Source organism: Scyliorhinus torazame, chromosome 6 (genome assembly GCF_047496885.1).
Source record: "Scyliorhinus torazame isolate Kashiwa2021f chromosome 6, sScyTor2.1, whole genome shotgun sequence".
NCBI classification, from domain to species: Eukaryota; Metazoa; Chordata; class Chondrichthyes; order Carcharhiniformes; family Scyliorhinidae; genus Scyliorhinus; species Scyliorhinus torazame.
In genome coordinates, this window is record NC_092712.1 from 175,574,152 (window position 1) to 175,591,057 (window position 16,906).

A 16,906-nucleotide genomic window follows, 5' to 3' on the forward strand; every position below is an offset into this window, starting at 1 on the left:
AGGTGCAGGACTTGCCGCTGGTAATGAGTGGCACTGGGGCCAACACTGCTAGGGTGGTGACCACAGTCGAGATCCTGATGCATGAGTGAAGGTGTCCAAGGCGACGCACAGTCCCACAGAAACTCATCAAGGTCGGCCTGGTACTCAGTCACATCCCCCATGGCTGAGGGTCTCGGCAGTACATTTGCCTCACTGGGGGATGTGACCTAGTACCAGGCCGGCCTTGATGAGGTTCTGTGGGACATGTCCCACTCTCAGATGGGAATGGTCGAGGCGCTGCAGAACATGTCCCAGTCACTGAGGAGCATTGCCGAGGGCGTCGACACGATGGTGCGGACCTTGGGGAACCGCCAGTGCTGGCAGAGCCAAATGATGCAGCGGCACCAGGGCTCAAACCAGCTGCCCCTCCGTCCCAAGCTGAACCCCAGGGCCTATGGGTGTCGACCGGGAGGAGAGGGCGCCGAATGCCAACCTGGAGCCATCCCATGGGGCGGCGACGGTTGGCACCGGCTCTCCTGAGTTCCACCCCTCTGATGAGGCCGAGTCTCGGGGTCAGCACATGGGACAAGGCAGCATGGGTGGGGTGGCACTATCGGGAATGGGGTATTATACAGCACATTAAACAACCTTTTGCACAACCATTATGATGCCTCTGTCACTTTCTTCCGCAATGCGGGCTGACAGCCAGACCCTTTGCCCATCTCTCCAGGCAACCCCCCCTCCCTGCACTCACCCAGCCTCCGGCCATGGACATGTCCCCGGAGCTGTGTACCATCACTGTGTCCCATCCCCTGGGTGTTTGGATGTTGCGTGTGTGGTGTTACCTCCCGCAGTGTTCAAGCACAGTGTTCAGGCATCAAGGTGTGATTGGGATGCTAGGCAATGACTGCCACATGCTACATGGCCCTCCCACCCATGGAAATCTGCCTGGCATGTGTTAAGTGCTCACTTACCCATGATTGCCAATTCTCTATTATCAATAGCCTTCGGCTGTGCGGCCAGAGTTCTCAGCAGTTGTGGGGGTTATGAGTGCTTGATGGGGCTGGTGGGCAGGGACAGGGGTTGCCCCTGGAATGGGGTATGGATCCAGGGGTCGGCATGGTGGCGCTGTGAGCGATTTCCCCTCCAGGTGCCCCCTCAGCGCCTCTCCCCCACCTTCCCATGGCAGCCCACTCTTGCTGAGAGTCCGCCCACCCCCAGCCGAGGGTCCCCCATCCCTCACCGACCACAGGGGCAGCAAGCCCCTTGGGCAGCATGGTAGCATTGTGGATAGCACAATTGCTTCACAGCTCCAGGGTCCCAGGTTCGATTCCAGCTTGGGTCCCTGTCTGTGCGGAGTCTGCACATCCTCCCCATGTGTGCGTGGGTTTCCTCCAGGTGCTCCGGTTTCCTCCCACAGTCCAAAGATGTGTGGGTTAAGTGGATTGGCCATGATAAATTGCCCTTAGTGTCCAAAATTGCCCTTAGTGTTGGGTGGGGTTACTGGGTTATGGGGATAGGGTGGAGGTGTTGACCTTGGGTAGGGTGCTCTTTCCAAGAGCCGGTGCAGACTCGATGGGCCAAATGGTCTCCTTCTGCACTGTAAATTCTATGAAAGCCCAGCGCCCCCAGGGAGCAAAGATAGCTCCTCACCTCCTCGACAGAAGCCCTTCCGTCATGTTTTTAAAAAGGAGTACTAATCGGCGCCAGCGTGAGCACTTGCTGGGGAGGCCGCTGAATGACAGGAGGCTGTTGGATAAGGGGTAGGGTTCGTTAATTGTATGGAAATTGGCTTAAGTGGTGATAATTGGTTTTTCGCTAGATTCCAATTTAGTCTCGGGGAGTAATCCAGTTGCATCGCAAACTGTTTGCCGCCTGGTGCGTTTCGTATTTATGGCCTCTCCCGCTATTCACCGGCCTCGTTGCGTTTGAGCGCGAGTATAACGAGGTCAGAAGATTGCGCCCAATATCTGATGTCCAATGTCTCAGCTTCCTGTGTAACACAAGAAGAATTTCTGTGTGCTACAGTGGAAGTTCAAAACGAAGTCTTGCAAGCTCAGCTTGTTGCCATGCAAACTCAGACTGCTGGTGCAGACATGGACTGAATTGCCTCCTTTTGTGCCATAACAATTCTGTGATTCTGCTACCATTATGGTAGCAGAAATGAATGTTCAAAGGGGCTTAGAGTCTCACAACTGTCCAGCAATCTGTGCTCCAGCAAATTGCTAGGATTCCCAGAAGAATGACAGTAGCTCAGTGGAGCATGAACCCGATGGTCACCTCAAATGAAAGTCAGCAGCATTTCACCAACCACGCCAAAGCTACGAGGTTAGCATAGCATAGGGCACTGGGTGAGGTGAAGGTGGTCATAGATCAGACACTAATGTAATACACAAGAATGATTTGTTAACTTGCATGAAATACTGGATAGTTTGGTAGTTTCTTTGGAATATTTGCTTTATGGTGGTCGTCATTTCAGATGTGGCGAAGAGGATGCTGTGATGGTCAAGAACTGAGGGCAGGTAAGGTGTGGGGCTGCTGTTGAATGAGGAATTGGGATTGCATTCACCCGGACTGCAGTGAATATAATATTTATGAACTAATCATAGGCACCACATCACATCCAAAAAAGAGCTGTGTTAGCTGCTTTCTCCCTCCCCTTTTTCTCCTGTTCCTCCCACTCCTCCACTTCTTCCCTCTACATATACTGTACACCTGGTAGCAAGGGCTGTGCCTTCATGGCAATGAGAAATTATGCACATGATCGGAGGAATACTGCAGGGCACTTCCAGGCAGTCTAGGCAACAAACACATTGCTTAAGCACCTCAGTGATCTGCTCAATGGCATTTCACCAAGGTTCCTTCAACAGCACATTCCAAGCCCTCAATCTCTGTCACCTAGAAAAACAAGGACAGCAAATTCAAGGAAACATCACTATCTACGACTTCCCCTCAAAGCCACACAACATCATGATTTGGAACCATGGGCGTGATTCTCCGCAATCGGCGCGATGTCCGCCGACCGGCGCCAAAAACGGCGTGAATCAGTCCGGCATCGCGCCGCCCCAAAGGTGCGGAATCCTCCGCATCTTGAGGGGCCGAGCCCTAACCTTGAGTGGCTAGGCCCGCTCCGGACTGATTTAACCCCCCGCCAGCTGGCGGGAAAGGCCTTTGGTGCCCCGGCAGCTGGCGCGAAACTGACTTTGGCGTGCGGTGCATGCGCGGGAGCGTCAGTGGCCGCTCAAGGCATCCCCGCGCATGCGCAGTGGAGGGGATCTCTTTCGCCTCTGCCATAGTGGAGACCGTGGCGAAGGCGGAAGGAAAAGAGTGCCCCCACGGCACAGGCCCGCCCGCGGATCGGTGGGCCCCGATCGCAGGCCAGGCCACCGTGGGGGCACCCCCTGGGGCCAGATCGCCCCACGCCCCCCTCAGGACCCCGGAGCCCGCCCGCGCTGCCTTGTCCCGCCAGAAAGAGAGGTGGTTTGTTTCTCGCCGGCGGGACAGGCATTCCAGCAGCGGGACTTCGGCCCATCGCGGGCCGGAGAATCGCTGGGGGGGGGGAGCCCGCCAACCGGCGCGGCGCGATTCCCACCCCCGCCGAATATCCGGTGCCGGAGAATTCGGCAACCGGCGGGGGCGGGATTCACGCCAGCCCCTGGCGATTCTCCAACCCGGCCGGGGGGGTCGGAGAATCCCGCCCCATATCTTCACTGTTCCTGGGTCAAAGCCCTGGAACTTTCTTTTTTTTTTATTAAATATTTTACTGAAAATTTTTGGTCAACCAACACAGTACATTGTGCATCCTTTACACAATATTATAACAACACAAATAACAATGACCTATTTTATAAACAAAAAAAAACAAAAAAATGAATAAATAATAAATAACAAAAATGAAAACTAGCCCTAATTGGCAACTGCCTTGTCACAAGTAACACTCTCCAAAAATATAATTTAACAGTCCAATATATAATTATCTGTAGCAACGACCTATACATACTCTACAGTATATATTAACAACCCTGAGAGTCCTTCTGGTTCCTCCTCCCCCCCCCCCCCCCCCCCCCGATCCTGGGCTGCTGCTGCTGCCTTCTTTTTCCCATTCCGTCTATCTTTCTGCGAGGTATTCGACGAACGGTTGCCACCGCCTGGTGAACCCTTGAGCCGACCCCCTTAGGACGAACTTAATCCGCTCTAGCTTTATAAACCCCGCCATGTCATTTATCCAGGTCTCCACCCCCGGGGGCTTGGCTTCTTTCCACATTAGCAATATCCTGCGCCGGGCTACTAGGGACGCAAAGGCCAAAACATCGGCCTCTCTCGCCTCCTGCACTCCCGGCTCTTGTGCAACCCCAAATATAGCCAACCCCCAGCTTGGTTCGACCCGGACTCCTACTACTTTTGAAAGCACCTTTGTCACCCCCATCCAAAACCCCTGTAGTACCGGGCATGACCAATACATATGGGTATGATTCGCTGGGCTTCTCGAGCACCTCGCACACCTATCCTCCACCCCAAAAAATTTACTGAGCCGTGCTCCAGTCATATGTGCCCTGTGTAATACCTTAAACTGAATCAGGCTTAGCCTGGCACACGAGGACGACGAGTTTACCCTGCTTAGGGCATCTGCCCACAGCCCCTCCTCGATCTCCTCCCCCAGCTCTTCTTCCCATTTCCCTTTTAGTTCATCTACCATAGTCTCCCCTTCGTCCCTCATTTCCCTATATATATCTGACACCTTACCATCCCCCACCCATGTCTTTGAGATCACTCTGTCCTGCACCTCTTGTGTCGGGAGCTGCGGGAATTCCCTCACCTGTTGCCTCGCAAAAGCCCTCAGTTGCATATACCTGAATGCATTCCCTTGGGGCAACCCATATTTCTCGGTCAGCGCTCCCAGACTCGCGAACTTCCCATCCACAAACAGATCTTTCAGTTGCGTTATTCCTGCTCTTTGCCACATTCCATATCCCCCATCCATTCCCCCCGGGGCAAACCTATGGTTGTTTCTTATCGGGGACCCCCCCAAGGCTCCAGTCTTTCCCCTATGCCGTCTCCACTGTCCCCAAATCTTCAGTGTAGCCACCACCACCGGGCTTGTGGTGTAGTTCCTCGGTGAGAACGGCAATGGGGCTGTCACCATAGCCTGTAGGCTAGTCCCCCTACAGGACGCCCTCTCTAATCTCTTCCACGCCGCTCCCTCCTCCTCTCCCATCCACTTACTCACCATTGAAATATTAGCGGCCCAATAATACTCACTTAGGCTCGGTAGTGCCAGCCCCCCCTATCCCTGCTACGCTGTAAGAATCCCTTCCTCACTCTCGGGGTCTTCCCGGCCCACACAAAACCCATGATGCTCTTTTCAATCCTTTTAAAAAAAGCCTTCGTGATCACCACCGGGAGGCACTGAAACACAAAGAGGAATCTCGGGAGGACCACCATCTTAACCGCCTGCACCCTCCCTGCCATTGACAGGGATACCATATCCCATCTCTTGAAATCCTCCTCCATCTGTTCCACCAACCGCGTTAAATTTAACCTATGCAATGTTTCCCAATTCTTAGCTATCTGGATCCCCAGGTAACGAAAGTCCCTTGTTACCTTCCTCAACGGTAGGTCCTCTATTTCTCTACTCTGCTCCCCTGGATGCACCACAAACAACTCACTTTTCCCCATGTTCAATTTATACCCTGAAAAATCCCCAAACTCCCCAAGTATCCGCATTATTTCTGGCATCCCCTCCGCCGGGTCCGCCACGTATAGTAGCAAATCGTCCGCATACAAAGATACCCGGTGCTCTTCTCCTCCCCTAAGTACTCCCCTCCACTTCTTGGAACCCCTCAACGCTATCGCCAGTGCAAACAATAATGGGGACAGAGGGCATCCCTGCCTTGTCCCTCTATGGAGCCGAAAATATGCAGATCCCCGTCCATTCGTGACCACGCTCGCCACTGGGGCCCTATACAACAGCTGCACCCATCTAACATACCCCTCTCCAAAACCAAATCTCCTCAACACCTCCCACAAATAATCCCACTCCACTCTATCAAATGCTTTCTCGGCATCCATCGCCACTACTATCTCCGTTTCTCCCTCTGGTGGGGCCATCATCATTACCCCTAACAACCTCTGTATATTCGTGTTCAGCTGTCTCCCCTTCACAAACCCAGTTTGGTCCTCGTGGACCACCCCCGGGACACATTCCTCTATTCTCATTGCCATTACCTTGGCCAGGACCTTGGCATCTACATTTAGGAGGGAAATAGGTCTATAGGACCCGCATTGTAGCGGGTCCTTTTCCTTCTTTAAGAGAAGCGATATAGTTGCTTCAGACATAGTCGGGGGCAGTTGTCCCCGTTCCTTTGCCTCATTAAAGGTCCTCGTCAGTACCGGGGCGAGCAAGTCCACATATTTTCTATAGAATTCGACTGGGAATCCATCCGGTCCCGGGGCCTTTCCCGCCTGCATGCTCCTAATTCCTTTCACCACTTCTTCTACCTCGATCTGTGCTCCCAGTCCCACCCTTTCCTGCTCTTCCACCTTGGGAAATTCCAGCCGATCCAAGAAGCCCATCATTCTCTCCCTCCCATCCGGGGGTTGAGCTTCATATAATTTTTTATAAAATGTCTTGAACACTCCATTCACTCTCTCCGCTCCCCGCTCCATCTCTCCTTCCTCATCCCTCACTCCCCCTATTTCCCTCGCTGCTCCCCTTTTCCTCAATTGGTGTGCCAGCAACCTGCTCGCCTTCTCCCCATATTCGTACTGTACACCCTGTGCCTTCCTCCATTGTGCCTCTGCAGTGCCTGTAGTCAGCAAGTCAAATTCTACATGTAGCCTTTGCCTTTCCCTGTACAGTCCCTCCTCCGGTGCTTCCGCATATTGTCTGTCCACCCTCAAAAGTTCTTGCAGCAACCGCTCCCGTTCCTTACTCTCCTGCTTCCCTTTATGTGCCCTTATTGATATCAGCTCCCCTCTAACCACCGCCTTCAACGCCTCCCAGACCACTCCCACCTGGACCTTCCCATTATCATCGAGTTCCAAGTACTTTTCAATGCACCCCCTCACCCTTAGACACACCCCCTCATCTGCCATTAGTCCCATGTCCATTCTCCAGGGTGGGCACCCTCCTGTTTCCTCCCCTATCTCCAAGTCCACCCAGTGTGGAGCGTGATCCGAAATGGCTATAGCCGTATACTCCGTTCCCCTCACCTTCGGGATCAATGCCCTACCCAGCACAAAAATGTCTATTCGCGAGTAGACTTTATGGACATAGGAGAAAAACAAGAACTCCTTACTCCTAGGTCTGCTAAATCTCCACGGGTCTACACCTCCCATCTGCTCCATAAAATCTTTAAGTACCTTGGCTGCTGCCGGCCTCCTTCCAGTCCTGGACTTCGACCTATCCAGCCCTGGTTCCAACACCGTATTAAAATCTCCCCCCATTATCAGCTTTCCCATCTCTAGGTCCGGAATGCGTCCTAGCATCCGCCTCATAAAATTGGCATCATCCCAGTTCGGGGCATATACGTTCACCAAAACCACCGTCTCCCCCTGTAGTTTGCCACTCACCATCACGTATCTGCCCCCGTTATCCGCCACTATAGTCTTTGCCTCGAACATTACCCGCTTCCCCACTAATATAGCCACCCCCCTGTTTTTCGCATCTAGCCCCGAATGGAACACCTGCCCCACCCATCCTTTGCGTAGCCTAACCTGGTCTATCAGTTTCAGGTGCGTTTCCTGTAACATAACCACATCTGCCTTAAGTTTCTTAAGGTGTGCGAGTACCCGTGCCCTCTTTATTGGCCCGTTCAGCCCTCTTACGTTCCACGTGATCAGCCGAGTTGGGGGGCTTCCTACCCCCCCCTTGTCGATTAGCCATTACCTTTTTCCAGCTCCTCACCCGGTTCCCACGCAGCTGTATCTCCCCCAGGCGGTGCCCCCCCGCCCATCCTCTCCCATACCAGCTCCCCCCTCTCCCCAGCAGCAGCAACCCAGTAATTCCCCCCTCCCACCCCCCCCGCTAGATCCCCCGCTAGCATAATTACTCCCCCCATGTTGCTCCCAGAAGTCAGCAAACTCTGGCTGACCTCGGCTTCCCCCCGTGACCTCGGCTCGCACCGTGCGACGCCCCCTCCTTCCTGCTTCTCTATTCCCGCCATGATTATCATAGCGCGGGAACCAAGCCCGCGCTTCTCCCTTGGCCCCGCCCCTAATGGCCAACGCCCCATCTCCTCCACCTCCCCTCCTCCCCCCATCACCACCTGTGGGAGAGAGAAAAGTTACCACATCGCAGGATTAGTACATAAAACCCCTCTTTGCCCCCCACATTCGCCCCACCACTTTGTTCAAACGTTCTTTTTAATAACCCGCTCATTCCAGTTTTTCTTCCACAATAAAAGTCCACGCTTCATCCGCCGTCTCAAAGTAGTGGTGCCTCCCTCGATATGTGACCCACAGTCTTGCCGGTTGCAGCATTCCAAATTTTATCTTCTTTTTATGAAGCACCGCCTTGGCCCGATTAAAGCTCGCCCTCCTTCTCGCCACCTCCGCACTCCAGTCTTGATAAACGCGGATCACCGCGTTCTCCCATTTACTGCTCCGAGTTTTCTTCGCCCATCTAAGGACCATTTCTCTATCCTTAAAACGGAGGAATCTCACCACTATGGCTCTGGGAATTTCTCCTGCTCTCGGTCCTCGCGCCCTCACTCGGTATGCTCCCTCCACCTCCAACGGACCCGCCGGGGCCTCCGCTCCCATTAACGAGTGCAGCATCGTGCTCACATATGCCCCGACGTCCGCTCCCTCCACACCTTCAGGAAGACCAAGAATCCTCAGGTTGTTCCTCCTTGCGTTGTTTTCCAGTGCCTCCAACCTTTCCACACATCGTTTCTGATGTGCCTCCTGCGTCTCCGTCTTCACCACCAGGCCCTGTATATCGTCCTCATTCTCGGCTGCCTTTGCCTTCACGACCCGAAGCTCCCGCTCCTGGGTCTTTTGTTCCTCCTTTAGCCCTTCGATCGCCTGTAGTATTGGGGCCAACAGCTCTTTCTTCATTTCCTTTTTGATCTCTTCCACACAGCATTTCAAGAACTCTTGTTGTTCAGGGCCCCATGTTAAACTGCCACCTTCCGACGCCATCTTGGTTTTTGCTTGCCTTCCTTGCCGCTGTTCTAAAGGATCCACTGCAATCTGGCCACTCTCTCCTCCTTTTTCCATCCGTATCCAGGGGGGATTCCCTTCTGGTTTACCGCACAGTGTTTTTAGCCGTCAAAATTGCCGTTGGGGCTCCTATCAAGAGCCCAAAAGTCCGTTTCACAGGGAGCTGCCGAAACGTGCGACTCAGCTGGTCATCGCCGCACCCGGAAGTCGCCCTGGAACTTTCTAACAGTACTGTGGGTGTACACAGATACATAGAATTTACAGTGCAGAAGGAGGCCATTCGGCCCATCGAGTCTGCACCGACTCTTGGAAAGAGCAACCTACCCAAGGTACCCAGTAACCCCACCCAACACTATGGGCAATTTTGGACACTAAGGGAAATTTAGCATGGCCAATCCACCTAACCTGCACATCTTTGGACTGTGGGAGGAAACCGGAGCACCCGGAGGAAACCCACGCACACACGGGGAGGGTGTGCAGACTCCGCACAGACAGTGACCCAAGCCGGACTCGAACCTGTGACCCTGGAGCTGTGAAGCAATTGTGCTATCCACAATGCTACCGTGCTGCCCATACATAGAATATAGGAGCAAGAGGAGGCCTTTTGGCCCTTCGAGCCTGCTCCGCCATTCATCACGATCATGGCTGATCATCCAACTCAATAGCCTAATCCTGCTTTCTCCCCACAGCCTTTGATCCCAAATTATACTGCATCTGCCATTGATTTGCCCACTCGCCCAACTTGTTCAGATCATGCTGTAGGATTCCTGCATCGTCGTCACAATTCACCCTCCCACCTAACTTGGTATCATCTGCAAACTTTTGAGATGTTACATTTGTTTCCCTCATCCAAATCATTAATATATATTGAGAATAGCTGGGGTCCCAGGACCGATCCCTGTGGTACCCCACTAGTTACTGCCTGCCAATTTGGAAAGGACCCATTCATCCCCACTCTTTGTTTCCTCTCTGCCAACCAGTTTTCTATCCACCTCAATACATTTCCCCCAATCTCATACGCTTTAATTTTGCACAATAATCTCTTATGCGGGACTTTGTCAAAACCTTCTGAAAGTCCAAATATACCACATCGACTGGCTCCCCCTTGTCAACTGTACTGGTTACACCCTCAAAGAATGCCAACAGATTTGTCAAGCATGATTTTCCCTTCATAAATCCATGCTGACTCTGACTGATCCTGCCACTGCTTTCCAAATGTTCTGCTATATAGTCCTACACCACATGAATTGCAGTGGTTCAAGTAAGCGGCCCAGCACCACCTTCAGGGTAATTAAGGATGGGAAATAAATGCTGGCCTAGCCGGTGACGCCACATCCAGTGAAATATTTTTTTCTTTTTAATTCACATAGTAGCATGGGGCGAGATTCTTCGACCCCCCGCTGGGGGCTGGTGTGAATCACGCCCTGCCGGTTGCAGACTGCTCCACCACCGGATATTCGGCAGGGGCAAGAATCGCGCCGTGCCGGTTGCCCCCCCCCCCGCGATTCTCCGGCCCGGATGGACCGAAGTCCTGCTGCTAGAATGCCTGTCCCGCCGGCGTAGATGAAACCACCTACCTACCGGCGGGAAAAGGCGGCGCGGACGGGCTCTGGGGTCGTGGGGGGGCCGCGGGGCGATCTGGCCGTGGGGGGTTGCCCCCACGGTGGCCTGGCCCGCGATCGGGGCCCACCGATCCGCGGGCGGGCCTGTGCCGTGGGGGCACTCTTTCCCTTCCGCCTTCGCCACGGTCTCCACCATGGCGGAGGCGCAAGAGACTCCCTCCACTGCGCATGCGCGGGAATGCCGTCAGCAGCCGCTGACGCGCCCGCGCATGCGCCGCCCGGAGATGTCATTTCCACGCCAGCTGGCGGGGCACCAAAGGCCTTTTCCGCCAGCTGGCGGGGCGGAAATTCATCCGTCGAGGGCCTAGCCCCTTAAGGTTGGGGCTCGGCCCCCAAAGATGCGGAGCATTCTGCACCTTTGGGGCGGCGCGATGCCCGACTGATTTGCGCCGTTTTGGGCGCCAGTCGGCGGACATCGCACCGTTTCTGGAGAATTTCGTCCATGGTTCTTGTTATATGCATTCTGACTATGCATGTGTGGGTTATGCACTGAAGTCATGAAACCAGAGTCATTAGCCAGGTGTGTCAGCAGAGAGACTGCTTTACCCAGAAGCTATCTTTAGATTTTTCATAGTAGCTTTAATGCTCATAGTATAGTGGATTGGTGCAGAATAAAGGCATCATGACAGCTGCCAGGCTCGCTGACATTGACCTGACCTGCATTATGCCTTGAGTGTGGTTGTATACTTACTGCACCGTGAAATCTCTTTTCAGTTGTCAAACATCTCTGAATTTAGATGTGACATCTGCAAAGCAAGGTATGCACAGTAGCTGGTACCCTGGATTATGGGAAAGCCCTTGCGTCTAGTGAAGCATGTGTACCCTCCTCCTTATTCTTCTGTAAACAGCTCTCTCTGTATAGTGTGAAAGTGGCTTGCTTAATGTAACAGTAAATGGTGAACTACAAAATGTTGGAGGTGTCGCCAGCTCAAGGCTGGAAGCAGCTGGCTCTCGAGATGTTCACGGACTCGGTGACCTTTATAATCACTGGCAGTGCCATCTTCACCCTGCTATGAGGCTGCAGGTCTGCTTGCTGCAAGTGACATCTCAGTGAGGTGGAGGGTGAGAGAGGACAACTGCGCCCTGAACACCCTGGTTGGATATTGCCGGACTCCTTTGAACAAGGGTAAAACATTTGCAATTCTCCAGTTGAATCATAGAATCACTACAGTGCAGAAAGAGGCCATTTGGCCCATCGAGTCAGCACTGACCCTCTGAAAGAGCACCCTATCTAGGCCCACGTCCCCACCATATCCCCATAGCCCAGTAACCCACCTAACCTTTTGGACACCAAGGGGCAATTTAGCATGGTCAATCCACCTAACCTACATATCTTTGGACTGTGGGAGGAAACCAGAGCACCTGGAGGAAATCCACGCAGACATGGGGAGAAAGTATAAACGCCTCACAAATAGTCATCCGAGGCCTGAATTGAACCCCGGTCCCTGGCGCAGTGAGGCAGCAGTGCTAACCACGAGGCAGCAGTGCTAACCACTGCTACTGTGTCGCCTTCAATCTGGCACCACCATGAATTTTGTTTAAAGGAGTTATTTTGCTTCACCTGGAAAGGAAAAATAGCATATTCAATATTTTGTAAAGTAGATACAAAGGCAAGTTGTATGGATAAATAAGCCCATAATTATAACTGTCACTGTAACTCACTTTTAATGTGAAAGAAAGCTCAAGTATTCATATCTTACTGATTACAAGGCGATATGTCTTTTCCACCCCTGGGCTCAGCTAATATACAAGAAGATGTTGGGTAGGTAGAGCCTACTGCAGTGAGAGAGAAATATTAGATCTATTTCAGGGAGAGATTGATGCCACACTGCGCATGAAAAGCAGCGTGCTGCCGGGCAACATGGGAGACCCTGCTCCAGGGATCTACCTGCCTCTCAACGCCTCGCGAGATCTAACGTGACCTCGCAAAACGTTGTGATATAAATCCCGTCCATTGTGGGCGGGTTCACTTTTTGGTAAATCTGCATATTAGAGCAAGACAACCAGTCTCACTGTAATATGCAGTTTCCTGAGGCACCCGAGGTGTTCAGATCTATCCCTTTTGCCTCGGAGACCTCGGGCGAGCGCTGTTCAGTGCTGGTCTGCACATAAGGGGATCCGGCGGAATGGCATTTGTGGGGGTCCCCAGGAGATCAAAGGCCCTCATGCAGCCCTTTTGGCAGGATGGTACTCTGGCACTGCTGGTGCCATCAGGGCACCCTGGCAGTGCTGGCCTGGCCTGATAAGGTGCCCAGGTGCTACTGCCAGGGTACCATGTTGGCACTGCCAAGGTGCCAAGCTGGCATTTTTCATGGGGTGGGGACCGGGCCCCCCTCATATAGAGTGAGTTGGAGCTTGGGGGGGGGGGTCGCGTTGGGGGGCTCCAGGAAATGGCATCTCTCGCTACTCTGAGGTGTTCTTCTACGTATCTATGTATCTATCTATGTATCTATGTGTGTTCTGGTGAGTGGAGCCCTTCAATGCAGACAATGGGGCTATGTGCGGTCTCGGCTATGTTCCCCGCGAGACCCCCTATCCAACCCGAGTGAGATTGATTGGCATTGTGTTTCTCAGCGTTGCGAGCACCAGGAAACACAGAACTAAATGCGCTTGCTGTGGAAATTTGTTCTCATTTAGTTAAATCGCGGCCAATATTTCTGATAAATCTGAATTTGTAACATTAAAATGTGTACAATTTGTTTGTAGCAAATGAACACAAATTCAAATCCCTGTGTTTATTTTTCAGTCTGGCAGTCAAACCTAAACTGGGTGGAATTGCGAAATTAGCAGTTTGGGAATTGTAATTGAATTGTGGTATTGCAATTCCTTTAACAAGGTGGATGACCAAAATGGTGCAAATTGAACTGTCTTGTCAAAATGATTGGCGGTTATAATCTGAAAAAAATGCACAATGTTGAGAAGGGTTGAAGTAGAAGATAATGTGCTAAGTTTTGACTGGTGCAATGAGAATGCAAGAAGAAGAAACGCCACATGACATAGTTCGAGCTCAGGATAATAACTGGAAGAGCAATGACCTATAGCAGATTGACAAAATGAAAAGTGACAAAAAAGATCTTGAAAGCTGAGGGGTCGGATGCTGAAGCAAGAGAAAAATCACTCGACACAAAAGAGCTTTTATCTAAATCTTATTCCCAATCACAAGAAAGTTGCAAAGAAATTAGCCTCCCGAGATATGAATGCTTTGGATATTCTAAAATGTTTAAATTAGTTATGGTAAAAGAGGAAACAGCTTTTTGGAGGCAGCTGCAGCATTGGAGGAATTATGTTTGGATTCAGATTAAATAAGGAGGACAACAATACGGTGAGTTGACAAAAAAAATGAATGTAACAAATGTCAGACCTGTGACAGGCCAGTCAGTCTAACCTCAGTGGTGGGGAAACTATTGGAAGCAATTCTGAGAGAAAGAAGTAATCTACATTTGGAGAGGCAGGGATTCATCAAGAACATTCAGTATGGTGTCATGTGAGAGTACCTTTAAGACATGGATGTTTAAGCAATGTACCTATAAGAAAACAGTGATGTCAGAGAATGGGTGGAGCTGAGCTCAGGTCAGCCATTTTGCAGTTTTGTTTTGCAGTTTCAAAAACAGCTTGTGTGTGTCTGTGTTTGCAGTGAGCTGTGATGTCTGCCATAAAAGACGATCTCTGGATCATTTGGGTGATTTAGACTCATGATAGTAAAACCTTTAACCTGATGTGATTTTGTTTAAAGGTGTTAAGTCTCTTGGAAGTTTGAAGGAACATTTTAAGGAATTATTTATTGTTGCAATATTTTCTGAGTTATCTTTGGAGTAAGGGGTGTTAAGAGATCCAATGCTTATTTAAGATGTTAAGTTGAGTTCATGGAATAAACAGTGTTTTGTGTTTAAAAACCCACGTGTCCATAATTGTAATCCCACACCTAGGGAAAAAGCCATGTGCTAGGAAAAGCAACAAATCCATTGAAGGGAGAGGTTAGTTGCACTCCATGATACATTTTGGGGTTCTGAAAACGCCTCGCCCATAACAATGGTTTTATTAAGGGGTGGTTATGTCTGACCAACTTGATTGTATTTTTCGAAAAGGTGAACAGGTGTGTAGATGTTGGCAATGCATTTGACGTGGTCGACTTGGACTTAAGCAAAGCTTTTGATAAGGTCTTACATGAGAGACTGATAGCGAACGTAAGAGCCCATTGGATCCAAGCAAATTTGGCAAATTGGATCCAAAATTAGCTGAGTGGCAGGAAGCAGAGAGTGATGGTCAAGGGATGTTTTGCTAACTGGAAGCCTGTATCCAGTGGAGGCCCGCTTGGATCAGTGTTGGGGTCCTTGCTGTTGGTGGTCCTTGGTGGTTTATGTAAATGAGTGCAGGAGGCTTGATCAGTAGGTTTGTGGATGATACAAAAATTGGTGAGGTGGTAAATAGTGAGGAGAATAGCGTTAGATTGCAGAAGTATATAGATGGGCTGGTCAGAAGGCTGATCAGCGGCAAATAGTTCAATCCAGATAAGTGTGATGTGATGCACTTGGGCAGGGCAAACAAGGCAAGGGAATACATGATAAATAGCAGAATCCTGGTAAGCACCGAAAATCAGAGGGACCTTGGTGTGAATGTACACTGGTCTCTTAAGATAGTAGGGCAGGTAGATACGGTGGTAAAGGCATGGTATACTTGCCTTTATTAGTTGAGGCATAGAATTAAAATGCAGGGAGGTAATGCTGGAACTATATAAAATATTGGTTAGGCCACAGTTAGAGTAGTGTGTGCAATTCTGGAATCCACATTATAGGAGGGATGTGATAGGACTTGAAAGGGTGCAGAGGTGATTTACCAAGATGTAGCCTGGCCTGGAGAGTTTTAGCTATGAAGAAAGCTTGGATAGACTGGGGTTGTTTTCCTTGGGGAGAGGAGACTGAGGAGGAACATGATTGAGATGTATAACATTTTGTGAGGCATAGATAGAGTAGGCAGAATTTTTGTTTCTCCTTGCTGGAACGATCAAGGACCAGGGGAATACATTTAAGGTAAAGGGCAGGAGGTTGAGAGGGGATTTGAGGAAAGACTTCTTCATCTAAAGGGCAATGGGAGTCTGGAACTCACTGCCAGAAAGGGTGGTGGAGGCAGAGACCCTCATAACATTTAAGAAGTATTTAGATGTGCACTTGCAATGTCAATGCATACAAGACTATGGGCCAAGTGCTGGAAAATGGGATTAGAATACTTAGATGTTTGTTTTTGACCAGCACAGACGCAATGGGCCGAAGGACCCTTTCTGTGCTATAGACTGCTATGTCTCTATATAAAGGGCTGAATTTTCCCTGTCCTGAAGAGATAGGACTGAAGGATAGAGCAAGGAGGGAAACAGTGGCAAGTTGCATTGGGAAGACTGCTGACACATTTCAGCCTTAGAGGGAGACCTGTCCTGCAGGAGCGATCAGGGAAGAAAAACAGCAACTTCTTTCATAGAGGCATGCAGACAGTTAATACACTCTCAAGGGCCCAAATAGGGTCAAATCTTCAATGGAGACAGGATCTTCCTGCTCTCAAAGTGGCACCACGCCACATGGAAATCTCACCTACCCTCTAGTAGCAGGCAGAGTGGCCATCAAAGCCAAAGGCTTCATGGCCCAGTAAAGATGCCGCTAAGGCAAAAGGCAGCCACTATGGCTGAAACCAGGTCTGTGTGGGCTTCTTCAATCTAACAGTTGTAAAAGACATCATAGAATGCATCCATGCCAGTGCACTTGAGCTGGTCCATTATCTTCAGCAACACTCAAAGTTCCCAGTGATACTGGCAAATTGGGAGCCCTGAGGGTCTTCTGATTGGACCTCCTGCTTCCGTGGTCTGCACACCATACTTAAGTGGATGGGGCTTCTGAAGGTGGCTTCTAAATCGGCTATCGCTGGGAGGAACATGCCCAACATCCTGCCACGACCACTTGTGGGTAACCAAGATAGAATTGAGACAGATATTGGGATCACAAACCAACTCCAAAATCCAGCCCAAAAGAACTGATAGAAACAAGGTTCCGCGACAAATGGAAAGAAACAAGATTCTTGTTTCACTGAGGGTTTGGAGGAGATCAAAATTTAATGATTGTGCCACAGCTGGAATGAAAGCTATGTGCAAAGACAAC

At 50.8% G+C, this 16,906-nt stretch overlaps 1 protein-coding gene across 1 annotated transcript in view; it reads right to left on the reverse strand.

Moving 5' to 3' along the window:
• thsd7aa (thrombospondin, type I, domain containing 7Aa) overlaps positions 1-16,906 on the reverse strand; it is a 712,619-nt gene that overhangs the window by 445,244 nt on the left and 250,469 nt on the right. The window lies entirely within an intron of this gene.